This window comes from Pezoporus flaviventris, unplaced genomic scaffold (assembly GCF_033815535.1).
Source record: "Pezoporus flaviventris isolate CSIRO_AGI_PZ_B2104156 unplaced genomic scaffold, CSIRO_AGI_Pfla_v1 ptg000003l, whole genome shotgun sequence".
NCBI lineage: Eukaryota > Metazoa > Chordata > Aves > Psittaciformes > Psittacidae > Pezoporus > Pezoporus flaviventris.
This window is the reverse complement of record NW_026892551.1, coordinates 1,800,830-1,817,073: the sequence shown is the minus strand read 5'-3', so window position 1 is coordinate 1,817,073 and position 16,244 is coordinate 1,800,830.

The window sequence follows — 16,244 nt, the reverse complement described above, 5'->3', positions numbered from 1 at the left end:
AACTGTAAACCACAAATTTTCACCTGCTTATTACTGATCATAATAATGTGCATTCGTTATATTGTTTCTTTGGAAGATCATTATAGTATTCATCTACTCATGGTATGAAAATATTCTGCTTAGTCTTTCCTTTAGATTTTCCTGATCATCTCAAACATGAAATTGTAGAGTATGTTTGAGTGAACAGCGCTAGGTGAACACTATTCATCTGTTTGGGTGAGTAGTGGCAGGCATGGTATCCATGGTTAGCACTGCTGCAAGCGTACTATAACCAATAATAAAAAGTAAAGATTTGTCAGAGTGTGTGGGCTACTTCCAATACCAGGACTGCAGTCTTTTGGAGGGTTAACTGAAGCCAAAGTAACCTAATTTAACACAATGAAACTGTGGGTGTGCTCATTTCCTAGTGCTGAGCATTCTCGCTTAGGCTATTTCACTGAATATAAGGCTGCATTCAGGGCTGCTTGTGATCAGACCAGTTCTGGAGAGGTCAAACACTTGGCTGCAGTGTCAGCCTTTGAAATTGAAAGTGTAAGGGAAACCACAGGGAGTCAGGACTCTCCCACAGGGAAGGTAGCAAAAAGGCCTTTGCTCTGTATGCACTATCATTTGATTATTGTTTCTTTTGTTCTCTTGTTTCTGGGCCTCCTCCTACCCACCTCCCCAGAGACAACTAGCTTGGAGTCAAAGAACTTATAGCGTTTCTGTACCAACAGGTTTGGGCATATGCTTTCTTAATGGAGTGGAAGGAAATGATCTTGCAACAGAGTGATGCTTTCTGTATCATAGAATAGTTAGGGTTGGAAAGGACCTATACAGTTTATTTTATTTTCCTTGAGAATATGTTAAGACAGTAATAAAGGAAGAGGTAGAATGATCAAAAAAAAATCAAAATTGTTTGGATAATGTGTAAATTCATTACTTTCAGGAACTGCAGATAGTCTCTAAAATAGAAAACATCTAAAAATGATGACCATACGAGGACATGTTTGGAAAGTTTTTATTAAGCTTAATGATCCACAAATATAGCTGTGTGACAGTATTTAAACTGAGATTTATTTGTCATTAATTTGAGTTAAATTTTCTATTACCTTTGTAAAAACCAATAATAAACACAAAGTGACAAGCCACTGCACCTCCTCTAACCTGATATTTTAGAAAGGTTATCCATACAGCCAAATAGTAAAGTAAAAAATGGTAAACTATGCTACTATGGATTATTAAATGACAGTGATTCAGAAAGGTTGTTGCAAAATTCGTTTTGATTTGCTGGAAATCCTGAAAAGTTTTACTACATATGCAAATTTCTGAAAAAGTCTATATTCCTCAGGAAAAAAAAAAAAACAACACAGATGACAGGGGGGTTATCTTAATGTAGATTTTAAACTGTTTTACCTACAAAATGAAAGGTTTGCTTTGTTTCTGGAAGCTAAGCATCAGTGTGGTAGGTTTTTTGTTCCTAAATGTAATGTAGAAGAGAGAATTAAGGATTAAAAAAAATGGAAATATATTCTACCTAAACTCACTAATAATATCTTTTTGCATTTAGAATTCTGCTTTAGAAAAATTTAAAAGCATAATTCACCTCTGTAACTGAGCAGAACTCTGTACATAAAACAATGTAGGAATTCATAGCTCATCTATGGAGGGAGTTCCAGAGGCTTAAGAGTACATTTTGGGAGTATCTTGGCCCTGGGTCCTCTCTGGTATGCAGGAATAAGCGGAAGATAGGACACCCAAGGAAGCCAGCAAGGTAGAATCCCAGCTTTTTTGTCTTTGCTCTCCCAAATAGGAAAGTATCAAAGACAGCCATCATCACAAATCCTGTTTCCAAAATCAATGTGAGAGGATGACACCATAAAGACCCCAAGAGAAAGAGGCTTTAATCTGAGTCAACAGCACATATTTGGAAATGGATAACTGCACCTGGAAAACACATTTGTTACATTTTTTTCAGCTGCCAATCTTTAAAAAAATGACATCGTTCTGACCTCAAGTAAAAGCATCTTGAAAGTGAAGTTGACCTTAGAATAACATAGAAGACCCAATTAGCTAGGTATAAGCCACCTGTTCTTACATGAACATTCTAAAGGAAAACTTCTGTGTTTCAGTTCATCACCGCATGTGCCCCTTTTACCAAATGAGGGAAGTAAGCATTTTCAGGAAGTGATACATCTAATTTTAAGACACATATGTAAGATAGATATACTGGCTTTTGGAGGTGACATATTTTCTCTCCATCGATCACTAAGGTGACCTAGGATGAACTAGATCATGTTTTGATGGCTGCTTTGTAGATGAGTTGAGAAGAAATGTTTCTTAAGTTAGTTTTTTGCCATTTCTGCCTGAAATAAAATGTTCCAGTCCTCCCAGTCACAGAGGAGTCGTGAGGAATATTTTTCTTTAAGACTTATAGCTCTCTTTCCTGACAATATTTTTAAATGTCCGTTTGCCCTTTAGGAATCAAATCAAATAAATTACAAGAAAAACGATGAAAGTCCTTTAAAATAATTGAAAATAAAGAAACATAGCAACATCTTTGACCCAAAGACCACAATTTTCTCAGCAATATTAAAAAAGTTTCCCCCTCTTTTTTTTTCCCCACAAACATATTAACACTTTCAGAAGAGCAACTGTGACAGTCTCCGAAGATATTGCATTTGTTTCACTCATTCATTTCAGAAAACATATAGGACTTTTATCATGATGCTGTATCTTCATTTTCCAAGAAAAAAATATACAAAAAAATAACAAGTCACATTGAATAGGTCATTCATTTACAACCATGACTGATTTACTAAAAAATCTACTTTATTAGAAAAGTATGATTTCCAAAACCAAGAAATGCACAAGATATACTATACATGTGCATTTTTCTCCCTTAATTTCATTGCTAAAATGTAAATGGGGGTCAAAGAACACCAAGGAACATTTTTGTTTGTTTGTTGTGGGTTTTTTCCATAAGTTGCTGAAAGACCAGCTGTGGGAACTAAGTGAATAACATCAGCTCATTTTTTTTGTTAGTGTAATGGGGTGTGCTCATTTTTGCTGGGGATAAAGTTAATATTCTCCATAGCAACTGGTATGGAGTGATGTCTTGGATTTATGCTGAAAACAGTGCTGGTAACAGAGTGTCCTGGGTTCAGCAGTACAAGTCATGGTTCTCCGTGGTAGCTGGTGCAGTGCTGTGTTTTGACTTCCAGCCTGGGAACAATGTTGGTGAAGTCGATGTTTTCAGTTGTTGCTAAGTGATGTTTACCCTGACCAAGGACTTTGTGAGCCTCATGCTCTGCCAGGGAGGAGGGGAAGCTGTGATGAAGCAGAAACGGGGCACCTGACCCAGGCTAGCCAAAGAGGTATTCCATACCACAGCATGTCATGCCCGGGGTGGGGGGTAACTGGGAGTTACCCGGAAGGACACAGGCTTCTGGGTAGGATTTGTTTCTTGGCCGGTGGTATTGTATTCTCTTCCCTTGTTATTTTCTCATATCATTGTTGTTGGCAGTAGCGGTGGTGATTTGTGTTGTACATTGGTTGCTGGACTGCTCTTGTCTCAACCTGTGGGAGTTGCACTCTTTCGATCCTCCTCCCTGTTCCTCCGATGCTTCTCACATCACCCCACCAGTGAGGAGTCTGGGGGTGCACAATAAGTTGGGAAGTGATAAAGCTGGGACAACTGACCCTAACTGGCCAAAGGGATATTCCATACTATGTGGCATAATGCTCAGCATATAAAGCTGGTGGAAGAAGGGGAGATATTTGGAGAGATGATATTTGTCTTCCCAAGGAACCACTACAAGTGATGGAACCTTGCTTTCCTGGAAATGGCTGATACCTGAGTAATGATGGGAAGTAGTGAAAGAATTCCTTGTTTTGCTTTGCTTCTGTTGGTGCAGATTTAAAGTGTCTTCACATCAGCCTGTAAGATTTTTCTCATTTTTACTCTTTTGATTCTCTCCCCCATCCCACCGTCAGGAAGTGAGCAAGCAGCTGTGTGGGGCTTAGTTGCTGTGTGGGTCTTAGTTGCTTTTTGGGGTTACATGGGGCTTTATGGTCTTGTGTGGAATACAGTGGCATTAACCACATTTTAGTTCCCCCTGCTCTTGATTCTATCATCTTGTTCCACACCGGAGTGAAGTGAAAAATAAGTTAAAAACAATTCTTGATATTTTCGTTGTTCTTGAAAATGATACTTTCAAATTGATCCTAGTTCTTTTCTGAGACTGCTTCTTTTGAAATCCTAGTATCTGGTGCTAGAGCAAGTTAAGGCAAAGGAAAGTGTCTGTTAGGAAGTCAGAGGAGTTTTAGACTGCCTTTTTCAAAAGTAGTTTCTAGATGCTGAATCTTACAGGCACTTCAAAGTCAGGTGAACTAAAAAGCTACTTGCAGTAAACAAAATAGAAACCACAGACTGGGACCATGAAGACGTTTCTGATAGCTTTATACTTGAGACAGAAGTGCACCAAAACAAAATGAAACAAAACAAAACTAAATATAACAAAACTAAAAAAACAAAACAAAAGCTATTACTTGCCATTCCTTAATATGAAGAACCTGAGGGCTTTGTATCAGAGGCAGATTACCAGACCTTATTAATTTCCTCTGTGATAGTCACTTTTGTCCATGTTTGATGCCTCCATGTTAGAAAGATAGTGATGACAATGGGAAATATTCATAAACAATCCAAAATTTGTGGTGTAAATGTGGATGTAATTTTACATCCTCTCATACAAACCATCATAGCTTTAGAGTAAAGCAAAAAAAAGCTATTAGCATTTGTAACAGCAGAAGAGCTGCTTCAGGTAAATATGCTGTCATTCTTTAAAATGGCTCAAAAGCATGGATGAACCCTGTATTTCCTTCAATTTCTAAATGGATGAGATTTCCTTTCATATTACCGTTTATACAGGCCTCAAGGAAGAGAATTGGATCCTGTCCAGACCCAAGTCTGTATGGTAAATCTTCAACACTGTTTGCGAGACTTTAACTACTTTCTGATTAAAGTATTAGCTAATGTAGAAAACTAAAGAATGTAGCTAGTTGCCTTTTATTTCTTTATTTAGAAGGCTCATTTCACTGCATTTAGTGCAGAAAGGAAGAGTACTTGTTATTCTGACAGGTGAAGTATCCTGAGAATAAAAAGAAAATGTTAAATGCTTCTTCTTTCTCTAAGAGAATGCCTGTGGCATTCCCCTTGCCAAGATGTTGTTTTTCTTAAAGGAGAAAAAAGAAAGAAAAAAACAAAGAGAAGTCTGTGAGTTTGAAGAATTCTGTGCAGCTTTTGGTAGTTAATGGTTATATTCAAATGTATTCAAATGACTGGAAATTTTCTTGGATTGAAAAGTTATGCAGAATTGCCAAAATGTGAAAAGAAAAATTATATTTAACGGATGTCTTCCTTAGTTCTGTATTCCTTACTACAACTGTTCTTTGCAGTGATAAACTACCTACTGTTACGCTTTTCCTATGAGAAACTTTGTCTTGGTGATTTCAATCCAGTAGTCCAAATTTAAAAATATTTTTTTTAATTTGAAGATTTGCATTCTCCTAAGACTAGGCACTTTTTTTATGGAATTATGACATGCAGGAAAGTTCTTAGCATGACTGAGAAGAGGGAAGAAGAAAATTATTAAATAGGGAGTCAGTAGCAGGAAGGAAGGAAGGACTTTAATCTTTACCTTTATCTTTCACCATACATTCTATACCTTACTAGCCATAAACTAAACAGAGGCACATGGTACAAACAATGAAATAGGTTGTTTTTTGCTTTCCTAGAGTATCAAAATTGTATGAAACATTAATACTGAATCTTAAATTTTAGAATTTAGATATAAAAGCTGTGATTTGTAAAAATTACTTTTCAGATTCAACATATCCCGAAGTAAACATTTAAAGTGGGTCATCTAAACAGAACCCAAAACATGACTGTCGTGGTTTAAACCCAGTCAGGTAACTTGTTCACTCACTCCCAGTGAGTGGTGCCAAGCTGACAACAATCAAGGTCCGTGTTCGTCTCCCCCCCCCCTCCCTGCACCGGGGCTCTCCCCTTCCCCGCTCCCGGAGGAACGGGGAGGAGGATCGAGAGAGTGCAACTCCTACGGGTTGAGACAAGAACAGTCCAGCAACAAATCACCACCGCTACTATCAGCTAAAACAATGATAAGGGAAAATAACAAGGGAAGAGAATACGATACCACCGGCCAAGAAAACGAGTTCCACCCGGAAGCTCCTGTCCTTCCGGGCAACTCCCAGTTACCCCCCACCCCGGGCATGACGTGCTGTGGTATGGAATACCTCCCCGGCTAGCCCGGGTCAGGCGCCCCGTCTCTGCTTCCTCACAGCTTCCCCTCCTCCCTGGCAGAGCATGAGCCTCACAAAGTCCTTGGTCAGGGTAAACATCACTTAGCAACAACCGAAAACATCGGCTTCACCAACGCTGTTCTCAAAACTAGAAGTCAAAACACAGCACTGCACCAGTTAACACAAAGGAAAAAACATGACTGCTACTGCTGAACCCAGGACATTATCCACCCCTTATTCCATACCATTCACGTCGTGCTCAGATCCCACATTTTCAATACACCATCGCTCTCCCACATATATACATCCATATACATACAGACCAAGAGGAAAAAAATCATTTTCTTAGTGCATGGACCAATCCCTATAATGCTGCCGAGTCCATTCGGTCCATGATGTTCCAAGTTCATTCTCTGTTGGGATGATGGCTGGAGGGAAGTCAGGGCCAGTCGCTGGTGACCTGGAGACATCTAGTTGATGGGCTATAAAAGCATTACACAGCAGGCAACAGCATACAATTGAGTTCACTGGCTGTTTTCCCCTAATATCAAATCCCCTTGAGGTATACATCGGACTTCCCCATCTTCCCGCATTACCCACCAAGTATATCCAGGTCCCTGAGCAAAAGCAATCCCACGAATGGGTTTGCCTTCACCTGAAGCAGGAATAACCCAGACTGTCTTCCCCAGCAAATTCTTCATATGCACCACGGGAACTCTGTCCCCCTCTACAATATGTAAAAGTTCTGACTGGGCTGGGCCAGCCCTGTTGGCAGATCCTCTGGTGTTGACCAACCAGGTGGCCTTTGGTAAATGTGTATCCCAATGCTTGAAAGTTCCCCCACCCATCGCTCTCAGTGTAGTTTTTAACAGCCCATTGTACCGTTCGATTTTCCCAGAGGCTGGTGCATGGTAGGGGATGTGATATACCCACTCAATGCCATGCTCTTTGGCCCAAATATCTATAAGGTTATTCCGGAAATGAGTCCCATTGTCTGACTCAATTCTCTCTGGGGTGCCGTGTCGCCACAAAATCTGTTTCTCAAGGCCCAGGATGGTGTTCCGGGCAGTGGCATGGGGCACAGCGTATGTTTCCAGCCACCCGGTGGTTGCTTCCACCATGGTAAGCACATGGCGCTTGCCTTGGCGGGTTGGTGGCAGTGTGATATAGTCAATCTGCCAGGCCTCCCCATATTTATACTTCAACCATCGTCCTCCATACCAAAGAGGCTTTAACCGCTTGGCTTGTTTAATTGCAGCACATGTTTCACACTCATGAATAACCTGGGCAATAGTGTCCATTGTTAAGTCCACCCCTCGGTCACGGGCCCATCTATATGTTGCATCTCTGCCCTGATGGCCTGAAGTGTCATGGGCCCACCGGGCCAAAAATAATTCACCTTTATGTTGCCAATCTAAGTCCATCTGAGCCACTTCAATCTTAGCCGCTTTATCCACTTGTTGGTTGTTCTGGTGTTCCTCAGTGGCCCGACTCTTGGGTACATGGGCATCTACATGACGTACCTTCACCACCAGATTCTGCACCCGGGCAGCAATATCTTTCCACAGTGCAGCAGCCCAGATGGGTTTACCTCTGCGTTGCCAGTTGCTCTGCTTCCATTGCTTCAACCACCCCCACAGGGCATTTGCCACCATCCATGAGTCAGTATAGAGATAAAGTACTGGCCACTTTTCTCGTTCAGCAATGTCCAGGGCCAGCTGGATGGCTTTCACCTCGGCAAATTGACTCGATTCACCCTCTCCTTCAGCAGTTTCTGCAACTTGTCGTCCAGGACTCCATACAGCTGCCTTCCATCTCCGATGCTTTCCCACAATACGGCAAGAGCCATCAGTAAACAAGGCATACTGCTTTTCACTTTCTGACAGTTTATTATATGGTGGGGCCTCTTCAGCACGCACCACCTCCTCCTCTGGTGACATTCCGAAATCTTTGCCCTCTGGCCAGTCCATGATGACTTCTAGAATGCCTGGACGACTGGGATTTCCTATTCGAGTTCGTTGTGTAATTAGTGCAGCCCATTTACTCCATGTAGCATCAGTTGCATGATGTGTAGAGGAGACCCTGCCTTTGAACATCCAGCCCAGCACGGGCAGCCGGGGTGCCAGGAGGAGCTGTGCTTCAGTGCCAATCACTTCCGAAGCAGCTCGAACCCCTTCATACGCTGCCAGTATCTCTTTCTCAGTTGGGGTATAGCTGGCCTCAGATCCTTTGTATCCCCGACTCCAAAAGCCGAGGGGTCGACCTCGAGTCTCCCCTGGAGCTTTCTGCCAGAGGCTCCAGGTAGGACCGTTCTCCCCAGCTGCAGTGTACAGCACATTTTTTACATCTGGTCCGGTTCGGACTGGTCCAAGGGCTACTGCATGAACTATCTCGCGTTTAATTTGCTCAAAGGCTTGTTGCTGCTCAGGGCCCCATTTAAAATCATTCTTCTTCCGGGTCACATGATAGAGAGGGCTTACAATCGAACTGTAATTTGGGATGTGCATTCTCCAGAACCCCACTGCACCCAAGAAAGCTTGCGTTTCTTTCTTATTAGTTGGTGGAGACATTGCTGTTATCTTGTTGATCACATCTGTGGGGATCTGTCTACGTCCATCTTGCCATTTTATTCCCAAAAATTGAATCTCCTGTGCAGGTCCCTTGACCTTACTCCGTTTTATGGCAAAACCGGCTTTCAGCAGGATTTGGATTATTTTCCTCCCTTTCTCAAAGACTTCTTCCGCTGTATCGCCCCACACAATAATGTCATCAATGTATTGCAGGTGTTCTGGAGCTTGCCCCTGTTCCAGTGCAGTCTGGATCAGTCCATGGCAAATGGTAGGGCTGTGTTTCCACCCCTGGGGCAGTCGGTTCCAAGTGAACTGGACACCCCTCCAAGTAAAAGCAAACTGGGGCCTGCACTCTGCTGCCAAAGGAATGGAGAAAAATGCATTGGCAATATCAATCGTGGCATACCACTTGGCTGCTTTTGACTCTAGTTCATACTGAAGTTCTAGCATGTCCGGTACGGCAGCACTCAATGGTGGTGTGACTTCATTCAGGCCACGATAGTCTACTGTTAGTCTCCATTCTCCATTAGACTTTCGCACTGGCCATATGGGGCTATTGAAGGGTGAGCGGGTCCTGCTGATCACCCCCTGACTCTCCAGTCTACGGATCAGCTGATGGATGGGAATCAGGGAGTCTCGGTTGGTGCGATATTGCCGCCGGTGCACTGTTGTGGTCGCAATTGGCACTTGTTGTTCTTCAACTTTCAGCAACCCCACAGCAGAGGGATCTTCTGAGAGACCAGGCAAGGTGGACAGCTGCTCAATTTCCTCAGTCTCCAAAGCAGCAATACCAAAAGCCCACCGGTACCCTTTTGGGTCTTTGAAGTACCCTCTCTTGAGGTAGTCTATGCCGAGGATGCATGGAGCCTCTGGACCAGTCACAATAGGGTGCTTTTGCCACTCCCTCCCAGTCAGGCTGATTTCAGCCTCCAGCACAGTCAACTCTTGGGATCCTCCTGTTACTCCAGAAATATAGATGGGTTCCACCCCTTGACAGCTTGATGGCATCAGGGTACACTGTGCACCGGTATCTACTAGAGCCTTATACTTCTGTGGGACTGATGTGCCAGGCCATCTGATCCACACAGTCCAGTAAATCCGATTGTCCCCTACCTCCACCTGGCTGGAGGCAGGGCCCCTCTAATGGTCGTCACAGCATTGGACACTTAAGTCGTGTTGAAAGGGATTATTCTTCGTTATCACAGGAGCTGGAGTAAAATCAGCTCTTCCACTCCATCTGGGAAACTGCTCACCAGAGACTGAAGCCGTAGCTCTCATGGGACGATCAGTCTTGGCCCTTGCTCCCCTCTTCAGTTCACTCACCCGTTCCTCCAAAGCTGAAGTAGGTTTTCCATCCCACTTTGTCATGTCTTCTCCGTGATCCAGCAGGTAAAACCATAGGGTACCCCGTGGCGTATACCTTCTGTATCTCCTCTCTTGAACAATAGGACGTCTTTTGTTAATAGCTGAGACGCGTGTTGGTACACGTGAGGAGCTGGATAAATCAGATACATCGTCCCTCAATTTGTCGAGGTCCTGGGACAGTTTTTTCACAGCTGAGATGATGGAAGGAGTGAGATTGTCTTCGAACTCTCGGAGTTTATGAACCATTTCATCCACTGTTAGTGGTACTATGTCATTCCAGGTCACTGTTGCCAATGAATGGGCATATGATGACGGTGCATTCCGTGTAAGTTTTCGCCACATGGGTCGTGTACATTCAACTTCATCTGGATCTATAGGTGTATCCCCGTTATTCGGCTTGATGTGATAGATCATCTCTACGATGGCCGATTCCCTCAGAGACTGGATGCCTTTGTCTATAGTAGTCCACTTGGCCGAACGACTCGTAACATCGTCCTTGTATGGAAACCTTTCTTTCACAGCTGCCAAGAGCCTCCTCCAAAGGCTGAGGGACTTTTTCTCTCTTGCAATTGCTTTGTCAATTCCCCCTTCTCTAGCAAGTGATCCCAGCTGCTTGGCTTCTGTACCTTCTAGTTCGTGACCATCGGCCCCATTGTCCCAGCATCGGAGTAACCAGGTGATGATGTGCTCCCCTGGTTGACGGGTAAAATCTTTTCGCATATTCCGCAGCTCGGTTGAGGTCCAAGGTCGAGAAGTTACTTCTTCTTCTTCTTCGTCATGTGAGGATGACTCCTGATCAGATTCTGGACCGGGTGGTGAATTCATTGGTTCTTCATCTCGCTTCACCCTTTTTGCCTCCTTTTTGCTTGTTCTCTTGCGTACAGGGGCAACTGATATTGGTACGAATTGGTCCTCTGGTTTGGCTGCAGTGATTATCACTGTGGTTTGAGTAGCGACTGTACTTGTTGCTGGGGGTGGTGTAGCTACCGTGCTTGGAGCTGGGGTAACCGCGCTGTCTGTTGCAGTTGAAGTTTGAGCAGCTGCTGTACTTGCCACTGGGGTAGCTGCGCAGTTCATTGCAGCCAAAGTTTGAGTAGCGACTGTCACTTTGCCCTCAAATCCGCCGACATTCTTTTCCTTTTGAAGGTGCTGAATAGTGTTGAACAAGGCCCTGTAAGCATAGGCCAAGCCCCAGCACGTTGCCGTGATTTGTCCATCTCTGGTATGGCCAGAATGACCACACACCTCATTTAAGTGTTTTACTAATTCTTCTGGATTTTGCAGTTGTTCGGTAGTGAAATTCCAAAATACTGGAGGGGCCCACTGACCTAGATACTTGCCCATACTATCCCACACACCCTGCCACTCATGGCTGTCCAGCCTCTGGGAAAATCTCTCGGTCCTCCTACATCGTCGTTTGACCCCAGACAAGACCCAAACCTGAATCTGCTTAACTCTTGAAATCAGTAGTGGGCAAAACACACTCTGTATGCGTGTTAGCATGGTGATTCCCATCACCATCAGCAAACAAGTCTCAAGAGCATTAAAAGGCCATTTAAAAAATTCAAAACTCTCAAATGTAAATGGTCTGGGGGGACGACTAGGAGGGTAAAAGGATGTCTCCTTCACAGGTTGAGCACCTGAGAAGGAGAAAAAAGATGTGTAATTGCTAAGCACCTCCATCATATACCTCCCAAAGTATAAAGGTGGTGACCACACTGGGAACATAAACCAGATCAGTTTCATGATCAATGATTCTATTGTATTACAAGTCATTACCATAAAGTACAATGGGATAAAAACCTTAGCCCAAGCCCCACACTTGAAAAACACTAATACAGCCAATACCGGATGGACGTAAGATATGGTATACTGAAACTGTGAGATCAAGAGGAAAAACCTTGAGAGCCAATAAATCAGCATTGTGACGAGTGACTATCAATCCAGTCAGATCTGTTCTTATCTCAACCCCTCGAGCCCCACGTTGGGCGCCAAAAAGAACTGTCGTGGTTTAAACCCAGTCAGGTAACTTGTTCACTCACTCCCAGTGAGTGGTGCCAAGCTGACAACAATCAAGGTCCGTGTTCGTCTCCCCCCCCCTCCCTGCACCGGGGCTCTCCCCTTCCCCGCTCCCGGAGGAACGGGGAGGAGGATCGAGAGAGTGCAACTCCTACGGGTTGAGACAAGAACAGTCCAGCAACAAATCACCACCGCTACTATCAGCTAAAACAATGATAAGGGAAAATAACAAGGGAAGAGAATACGATACCACCGGCCAAGAAAACGAGTTCCACCCGGAAGCTCCTGTCCTTCCGGGCAACTCCCAGTTACCCCCCACCCCGGGCATGACGTGCTGTGGTATGGAATACCTCCCCGGCTAGCCCGGGTCAGGCGCCCCGTCTCTGCTTCCTCACAGCTTCCCCTCCTCCCTGGCAGAGCATGAGCCTCACAAAGTCCTTGGTCAGGGTAAACATCACTTAGCAACAACCGAAAACATCGGCTTCACCAACGCTGTTCTCAAAACTAGAAGTCAAAACACAGCACTGCACCAGTTAACACAAAGGAAAAAACATGACTGCTACTGCTGAACCCAGGACAATGACAAAGAATCATGGAGTCACAGTATGGTTGAGATTGGAAGTGGCCTCTAGAGGTCAGCCGGTCCCAACTCCTCACTCAAGCAGGACCACCTACAGTCAGTTTCCAGGACTTTGCCCAGACTTTTTTTAATGTCTCTAAGGAGTGAGATTCCACAACCTCCCTGGGAAACCTGTGACAATGCACAGACACCCTCACAGTAAAAAAGTCTTTCCTGACTTTCAGAGTGAACTCCTGTGTTCTATTTTGTGTCCATTACCTCTTGTCCTGTCACGGGACACCACTGAAAAGAGCCTGATTCTGTCCTTTTTGTACCATCCCTTTAGGTATTTACATACATCAATGAGATCCCTCTTGAGCCTTCTTTCCTACAGGGTAAACAGTCACAGCTCTCTCAGACATTTTTTTTATGTGATGTGCTCCAGTCCCTTAACCATAAGCCTATTTTCCCTATTTTCCCTCTGCTTATTCTTTAAGGATTCTAAGGTTATTAACTTAGACATATACAATGGGGACATCTATTTACTCAGACTCAAAAGCTGAAATGACTATACCTCTTATGACAACATTGACTTGATTGTAGAGTGCAACTATTCATTTCTGCCATATACTATTACAATGTTTAATGGAGAAAGCTTTACTGGAATATTTTGATATATATAATGTAAAGCTGTTCTGGCAGTTTAAGTTTTGAAATGTGCTACCTTATTTCCTGTCTCTAGAGTATTTGTTTTCTCAATGTTTCAAAAATGCTATCTTCTTGTAAGATTCCATTCTGGTCACCACAAGGACTACTCAAACACTTTCTTCAAAATGCTAATTTGTTCTGCATCAGTGGATGATCTTGTCCCTTTGAAACTCACAGGATGAGCCATTGACAAAACCCAGCCAAATAGCTTAATATGACCACTGACCTTTCCAGAAGTTCCATTGTAATAACTGGGTAGTGAAGAGAGTGTGAATCCTGATATCACCATTAGAAAATCTTTGGACTTTACAGTCTGTATGAAGCAGAAAGAAGCAACATGTCAGTCTAACACAGAACCTTTTAGTTTTAGCGTTTTTTAAAAAAACTTAATGGCTTAATAATATGAACATATTACAAGAAAATCCATTGCAATTGAAGACCTTCAGAGATACAAGGAAATTAGATAAATAGAAATTTTATCTGACATTTTAAGAGTGTAAAAAATAAGAATATTAAAACTACTTACATTAAGGTCTAAACATTAAAATTTCACCTTTTTATTTTTTGAAATTGTTATAGTTTTTGCATTATGAAAACTCAGATGAGGTGGTGATATGCTTTTGCCTCATGCCTCATTACACAGTTAAGAAGTGGATAAATATGCACTACTTGATGCTCTGTCTGGTCCTGCCCTGATTACTTAAATGAAGGTTTATTGGGGAAAATGCAGCAATGGAGCCCAAGCTGCTCTCTGAAGGAGTCCTTCAATGTGTGATATTGCAGGAAGAGGATCTCGGATTGGTTTTGTTGTGTTTTTGTTTTTTGGGTTTTTTTTATGTGTGATTTCTTTTAGTCCTGTTAAGAAAAAAATAGAAAAGTGATGAAACAGGAACGTTTAAAACAAGAAATAAACCAATGTATAGAAATGCACAATGCCTTGAAGTTTCCAGCAGTGATGCAAATATACTGTCGTGTGAGCAGTGCCATCTAGTGGTTCTATCGAGATTAGTTGGCACAAGGATTCGCAAAACTGACGAGCAGCATTCTCATGTTGTGGCAGAGCAGCTATCTGAACATTATTGGGAACATTAACAACATATTCATTGGTAGAATCCTGCACTGTCATAACTTAGAGAAATTACATTTTCGATATAATCTTATCGTTTCAGGCACTGTTCTTTTAGTCTGTGACATTTAAATTTGATTTCAACATGAACCAATCACACAGATATTTATTTGCTTTAAAAATAAACTACAACCATTTCACTATTGAAACCATAGAAATAAAATTTTTCTTACGACAGTAAATAAAAATATTTTTTTTATTCAGAGTTCATGAAATGAAAGGTGAGAATGGAAAATAGTGGACTCATTGACAACGCAGGAAAATCGGGAGAAATCTTTGAATTTCAGTGGTTTATTCCATTCTGAGCTAAATGCAAAAAATTGAACCACAATAACTGAAGAACTCTTTCTTCTCTGCTCTGCTTAGCTCTAGTTTTTTATTCTATCTTCCTTTAAGCCTTTAAATACCTATAGGGGTGGGTTTACTTCATGATTTGATTTCATGTTGGTTTCGGCTACGCAACAATATTTTTCGTGTAGTCATCTTCATGGAATTTAATACTGAAAAATAAACTTAAATACAGCAAGAATTTTACAGCAGAAATATGTCTCTGTTGCAATATCTGAAGTAGCCTAGAATAAATAGAAAAAGAAGTTTCCTTTGCAGCTTTAAGCCACCCTATAGAATCCAGTATTCCTGTCACAGAATTCTGTAAAAATCTATAAGCATGAGAGCATACTTTTAAGCCATAGAGCATTTTGTTCCACAGGGGGGGAAAGAAAAAACAGAGCTGTAGTCACAAAGATAACCAAGGATGATCGCTGTAATAAAACTATGGGCCATGTTTTATGAAGCTATAAACACAAGCTTCAGCCACAAAATAAGCTAGCTGACTTTAGCCTACTCGACAGATACATTTCCAGACCCTATAAAATATCTTTCAGCTTCTAATTAATAAAATTTCAAGCTATAACATGTGCAATTCATGTAAGTCAGTGAATCTCTATAATGATGTGTACTTGATGCTGCTGATACCTATGTTGCAATAACTAGAGGAACTTTTAAAGCATTTAATGAATTGTAATTATGGTTGACCTTGCTCTTGAGGGCTTGAGCTGTGCACGTACAGTGTGTGCATTGCAAGACAAAATTTCATCGTTGCATTCCTATTAAAGGACCTCTGGAGCTCTACTCTCCTTACAATGGAAAACTGCTACCAATGTTAGAATAACATGAAAAACGATACACACACACATATGTATTTCAAAAATAAATAAATAAAATCAGATGTTCATATCTTCCATACCACAGAAATGAAGGATAGGAAGGTATTTCAAGACCAGAAAGTATAAAGATAGACTCTCCTCTGAACTTATAGCATGAAAATTTGGTGAAGTACATTCTGTAGTCTTACAGTGTTGAACCATTCTCAAACTTTAAATGATACTATTCATACTAAATATAAAGGTGTTTTTTCCTTCAAATTAAACTAGTGTAATACTCTTCTCTATACTTACCTGTTAGATACAGGTAGCAACTGATAATTTCCTAGTAATTCCATTCCAATCTTGATTATTCTATGATTCTGTGGTTCTAAAGTCTTAAACAACTGAATTATCTAATCATGCAGTCCAACCCTCTCCCTCACTACTCCCCA